Genomic DNA, 7,085 nt, shown 5'->3' with positions numbered 1-7,085 from the left:
CAGCCGCAGCTACAGCAGTATTCAGAGCTGCCGTATCGATTTGAGGAGCAGGTGGTGTCGCAGTTATTGGAGGATCGCGTCTCGTTGATCGACATGGAGGCATCTTTTAACTATAAGTTTAGAAAGATGAAGATATTGTTAAGAATTTAATAGGAAAAATTGATGAGAGTGACTCATGGGCTAACTCTCCATAGCCCAACAGCACAATTGAATAGTATGATTGATTATAGATGAAAGCATTTGGATATAATTTCCATGAGATTAGATATCTGTCAATAATACTGGAATTATAGATCTAACAAGTTTGGGAAAAAATGGCCTAGAGGTAGACCTTACATCAACCAAGATGGGAAAATTTTGACAAGACTAAGACTTAATGAAGACCTAACAGGTCTCAGATTTATAAAGATAGGAAATTAGACTAGAGTTTTTACATAAACTAGGTTATATCCAAAAGAGAAGTCGATGGGACTCTATCGGTGACGAGAACTACTAGAGTGAGTTCTTGACTCCGACAGAAGACGTTCTATGTCCCTCATACGCCTTTCAGATATTGCTTGCTGAGCTCGAAGTTCTCTGACTTCAGCTTGGGTTTCAGCAAGTTCTCTCTGCAGAGCTGCATTGCGGACCTGAGTCCTTTCATGAGCAGACTCTAGCTGGCGAATGCGGACTGTGTTAATGCCAGAGTTGGCGTCAATCTCCACGACTCGGTCGATAGCTGCTCGACCTTGCTCGGTGTTCCGAGAAATCCTACGAACCATGATGGGTAGGACCCTGTCAGCTGAACCTCCCTCAGTGAGGTTGTAGAAGCTTCTGTCTCCATTGTAGGGCATGGGTTGGCCCTGTTCCTGACTCCATCTGTTCAAGTTTGTGGCCCACAGAGGTGTGAGTCCTTGAAATGCTGGACGAGGGTTCGGGTTTTGCGCAACTGGGGGTAGGTTGTTGACTTCAGGTTCCGAGTCAGAACCATCAGAAAAGCCTTCAGCTTCGTGATCATCCAAAGGGATCGGGTGATCATCTTCTGGCTCTTCTCCAAGCCATCCAGCATTGCCTTCGTTGGGATAGTACGGGTCTCCGGGGATATGGAATCTAGCCATGATATCTACGCGAGAAAAGGGGTAAAGAAATAATTAATAGACGAACTAACTAGATAATTATAAGATGATCTTTATCAGTTACTTCAATACTTGTTTAGTGCATACTAGTTATATGTACTTAAAATAGGATAGACCTTCGAATAAGTGACCCTAACTCTAAGCCCACAACCAAACAAGGAACAGGAAGTAAAGCAAGGATCACAGATTCTAAGTCTATGACATCCTAGTTACATATAACCTTAGCGTATCCTCTCAGCAACTATTGACATACTAATAAAGACCTTTAGTTCTTAGATAAGTAGTTATAGTAACACAAAATACTCCTATACCACCCAAAAGTGATAGGGACACGCCTTAGGGACATAAAAACACTTAGAATTAAGTGTTACCAACACCTATGGTTGTATATAAGGGGTATATGGCTATACAAGGGAGTGTATGGTCAAAATGCACAATATTTGAGTGTGTGCGGCCAGGGTGTGTGTGCGGCCGCACACTCACTATGAAGTGTGCCAAAACATGTTTCCAAGCCTTAGGAATGTTCTAGGGAAGGTGTTTTGACCATTGGCTAGTTGGAATGGAAGTTTGTTGCCATATTAGACCCTTAAAAGTGTGTGTGCGGCTATACTTGGTGTGTGCGGCCGTACACATGGTGTGTGCGGCCGTACACACTTGAAGATCATATGAAATAGCATTTTTCATGTGTAAATTCAAGGGTCTTTAGCTTATAACAAGCTATTGCTAGTGTATACCCAATTTAGAGGCTTAAAAGTGTAGTTAAAAGCCCCAAAAGTAGTGTGTGTTCTTGGTGTTCTTGGTGATCTAACACCAAATAGGTGTTTTCATGGATCAAATAAAGGGAAAAGGCTAGTTAAGGTCAAGTATTAGCAAATCAAAGAAGGAATCACTCACTTGATTGAAGATTGAAGTGAAACTTTGGATGATACTGTTGGATAAGGTGTCTAAGTCCATAACTATTTCTGGTATGTACTTGACCCGACCCGGCATGGTCCATTTGGGTTGCATGGCATCATGCATTTGGATAGACTAAATGAGAGAAATAATACTTATGGTTTATTAATATATTATAAGTTCTTATATATTAATAATATTATTTAATTATTTTGATCAAGAATTAATTTAGAATTAATTAAGTGATCAAAAGATAACTAATTAAATATGTGGGTAGATTATGTAAATCTTCCATATCTTATATGGTGGGCTAAGAGGCTCCATGGATTATCAAGTTGGGTTCCACCCATAGGATGCTCCATGGATGCTCCATGGGAGTTACAAACCCATGGGTCATGGAAATGAAGAGTCATGACACATTAGGGTTTACATGGTGTAACCCTAGATGTGTCAACACTATATAAGAAACCCATTCTCCACCAAAATAGGCTACACATAAGAAACAAGAGGGCTAGAGCCGATTTTGCAAGTGTAAGATTCTCTCAAAGTTTACTCCTTTGCATTTGGTGTTGTGTGAAGCATTTGAGGCATCACACTTGGGGTGCTAGGCTCACAAGGTTTCAAGGATCATAATCAACAACAAGGTAAGTTATTCTATCTTTCATTCAAGTTAAAAATGTTCCCCATGTATGCTAGATAGGAATATAACCTTGGAATTCAACTTTGCATGATTATTAGACAAACATAGATCCAAGGTTATTAGGGTTGCATGTACACTTAGGAAGTGTTAGAATGCTCAAAACCCATCAGTGGTATCAGAGCCTGGTTCGTTTGTTGTTTTTTTTTGTGTGCAAACAGCTTGAAAAAAAAATCGTTTTTCTGTTTTCTGCTCGTATGAAAGTTTGCACATTTGTTGCTGGAAATGGACTAGAAACATTACCCTAAACTGTTTTGATGTTTTAAAGCTTGTTTTAGATGGTGTAATGTTTATACTAATCCATTTACAATGGCAATTATTAAAATTACAAGTTTTTTTTAAGTGTAATTTTTTGATTCTTGAAAGTGTTCATATTCATGTTCTTGAACTTATGAAGATTAGATGATCATAGGAATTGTTTGTAACCTTCATGGTAGTTTAATTCATCATCATAATGTGTTTTAATGGAGTCCATAACTTGTCCTCAAGTTATGGAAAACCAAAAGTCTCACTTTTATTAAAGCCATTAAAAGAACACAAGAGTTATAAAAATGAAGAGTCTTCATTTTTATTACTCAATTAATTCATAAGTTATAAGAAATGAAAAGTTTTGGAAGTTTACAAAACTTGCCCTCAAGTTTTGGAACATGTAAAGTCTTGATTAAAACTTTATTTCCAACCCTTAGAATTTTAAAAGTTAAAATTCAACCCTTATACTTTATAATATTATAAGTTACTAATATATATATGTATAACAACAAAGTCGTCTTACCGCTAGTACGCCTCATTCACGAAGCCGGTCTATAAGGGGGGTATAAGGTTGTTGCCTATAAAATGGCAACTTAATGGGTGTCCACTCTCACCCACCGCTTCCTTGATCGGTGGAGGGTCGTTAGCCGAACGGGTTGGACAAGGACTTATAAATTCTCATTAAAAGTATGATGAATATTATAAAGTAACTAAATGCTTTTATTAAATTCCCAATCTTAGTTACTTTAGGAAAATGTGAATAAGGTGCTAATCCATGAAATTACACTTTACACTTTGTTTAAGTCGTTAGTGGAGCTCGTGTGGTTAACCGGCTCACTAACTTGGACTTAACAAGGTAGGTAAAGGGTGACTTAAAGTTTATTATAGGTCGGTGGAGCTCGTGTGGTTAACTGGCACATCGATTGAGTAATAAACATTGAGTGTACCAAGTGATTTGCATGGTTACTTCACACCTCGTTTTGTGATCCTCGGTATCCCAGTCACAAAACTTGGAGGGCACACTCGAGATTGAAACATGCCTTTGAAAAGTTCATTGAATCTCAAAAGAATCTAGGAATTTCTAAGAACCAATTAAAAACTTAATATCTATATTTCGTTTTTCATGGTGGAAATTGGTGAATCGTCATTCACCTACCTTTCAAATATGTTATAGCTTGGATTACGGCATACCTCTTCTAAGTTATAATATATTGTGATTGGATCCTAGCCTTAATATTACATTTGGGTGTTTTATTAAGGACTCTCTTAATATCTAAACTAATCTTGTTCTCTTCTTTCAGATGTCTTCAAACAATGCTGCTTCTGGCTCTAATCCTAATGGCTCCTTTACCCTTATGAACTCCTGTGGGAAAGTCACTTTTGATGGATCCAACTTCAATGAATGGATCAGAAACATCAGGATGATTACCCGCTACGAGGACAAAGAATATGTCCTTGACAAGGAGCTTAAGGAGATTGATGAGACCACTGCAACTCCCCAGGAGATCACTGACTTTCGGGCACATGAAAGGGATGCTACAAAAGTGGCATGCATCATGTTGGCCACCATGACAACGGAACTCCAAAAGTCCTATGAGGACTTCTACCCTTTTGAAATGCACCAAGATCTGATGGAAAGATACCATCAAAGTGCACGACAAGAGAGGTATGAAATCATATGCTCTATCATAACAACCATGATGAAGGACGGGGAATCCGTCACGAGCCACATGCAGAAAATGCAAAGGTATGTGGATGGGTTGCTGAAGCTTAATGTGAACTTCCCTGAGGAGCTTGCAATAGATATCATTTTGCACTCCTTACCATCGTGTTATGATCAATTCCGCATGACATATCACATGAATAAGGAAGAGGTCACACTCAGCAAACTTCAGGGACTCCTCAAGACCGCAGAAACAGGTCTTAAGGGTAAGTCGGTTGTTAACACTCCTACTCCAAACTCCGCCCCGGTTTTGGCAATCGGGAAAGGTAGAGCGAAGAAGAGGAAGAGCTCTTCGAAGGGTACCAAGGCTAGGACCCTTGATGGCTCTTCTTCAAGTGGAACCAATAAAGGTTTTGTCACTCTTTCTTCTGACCCTAAAGAGGCTGAATGCTTCTATTGCCATGAAAAGTCACATTGGAAGCGGAACTGCCCAAAGTACCAGCAAGATGTGAAGGATGGGAAAGTTAAACCCAACCATGCAGGTATTTACACTATCTTATCTAATAACTCACCCCATTCTAACTCTTGGGTCCTTGATACCGGTTGTGGTATTCATATATGTTCTGATTTGCAGGGACTAAGAAGAAGTGAGAATGTGGAGCATGGAAGAATAAACTTAATCATGGGGAATAGGAAAGCTTTACCTGTCACCAAGATTGGAGTTTATACTTTATCGCTAAGTAGTGGGTTTAGTTTAGATTTGAATAAATGTTGTTATTCGCCAGAAATGGCAAGAAATATTATTTCCTTTCATGCATTATATAAACAAGGTTTCACCTTTTCATTTGATAATGAAGTTGGTTAGATTAATTCTTTCTTTAATAATGTTCTTTATTTTAAAGCATTACCTTGTGATGGTGTGTATGAAAGTGTATCTGTGGTTGATAACTTAGGAAATAATGTATTGTGTATTGATTCTGTTAATGATAACAACTTGGATAAAGCATCATTATGGCATTGTCGTCTTGGACATATAAGCAAGAAACGCATAGGCCAACTCCAAAAGGATGGAGTATTGGAGTCATTTGACGTAAAGTCAGATGATAGTTGCGAATCATGCTTACTTGGAAAAATGACAAAGTCACCATTCACAGGTTCTTGTGAGAGGGGTGAAGGTTTGTTGGATCTTATACACACGGATGTGTGTGGGCCCTTCAAACATGCCACAAGGGATGCTAATCGTTATTATTTGACTTTTACTGATGATTACAGTAGATATGGATATGTCTACTTAATCAAGCATAAGTCAGAGACTTTTGAGAGGTTTAAAGAGTTTAAACAGGAAGTCGAGAATCAATTGGGCAGGAACATTAAGATGCTTCGATCCGATCGAGGTGGTGAGTATCTTAGTTCAGAGTTCCTCGACTATCTTAGGGAATGTGGGATTGTCTCACAATTGACACCTCCCAGGACACCGCAGTTGAATGGTGTAGCTGAGAGGCATAATTGAACCTTGTTGGATATGGTTCGTTCCATGATGAGTCGAGCTTCGCTACCAATCTCATTTTGGGGGTATGCCTTAGAGACTGCCGCCCATATGCTTAATCTAGTTCCCACAAAGAAAGTTGCCAAAACTCCTCATGAGATGTGGACTGGTAAAGTTCCCAAACTAGACCACATTAAGATTTGGGGTTGCGAGGCTTTCGTGATACACGAGACTCATGATAAGCTCGAACCTCGAAGTGAGAGGTGTATTTTCATCAGCTACCCACAGAAATCCTTTGGTTACCTCTTCTACAGACCTAGTGAGAATGTGGTCTTTGTAGCTAGGAGGGCTTTCTTTCGAGAGAGAGAGTTCATAAGCCAAGGAGACAGTGGGAGGCAAGTTGACCTTGAAGAAATTCAAGAGTCAAGTGGTGAAGGAACTTCAAACCCTAGCACTCAACTTGAGGAGGAAACTCCTGTTGAGCCAATTGACAAGTCTGTACCTCTGAGGCGTTCCACAAGGGTTAGGAATGCACCTGAGCATTACTATGGATTCCATATTACTGCGGAAGGTGATACACTTATCAGTGATGAGACACTGATAGGTCTGGATGAACCTAACCGTTACGCGGAAGCCATGGCAGGCCCTGAGTCAGCCAAGTGGAAAGAGGCAATGGACAGCGAGATACAATCCATGTATGACAATCAAGTTTAGAACTTGGTTGAGAATGTACCAGGTTGTAAGACTATAGGGTGCAAATGGATCTTCAAGAAGAAGACCGACATGGATGGTAATGTACACACTTATAAGGCACGACTGGTTGCAAAGGGTTTCTCACAAACTCCGGGAGTTGATTATGATGAGACCTTTTCTCCAGTGGCCAAGATTAAGTCTATTAGGGTTCTGTTAGCCATAGCTGCATTTCATGACTATGAAATATGGAAAATGGATGTCAAAACCGCTTTCCTTAATGGAAAGTTG

This window comes from Lactuca virosa, chromosome 5 (assembly GCF_052849685.1).
Source record: "Lactuca virosa cultivar CGN04683 chromosome 5, Lactuca_virosa_CGN04683_v6, whole genome shotgun sequence".
In the NCBI taxonomy this organism is placed as follows: Eukaryota; Viridiplantae; Streptophyta; class Magnoliopsida; order Asterales; family Asteraceae; genus Lactuca; species Lactuca virosa.
The sequence above is the reverse complement of the archived record's forward strand: the minus strand, read 5'-3'. Positions refer to the sequence as shown.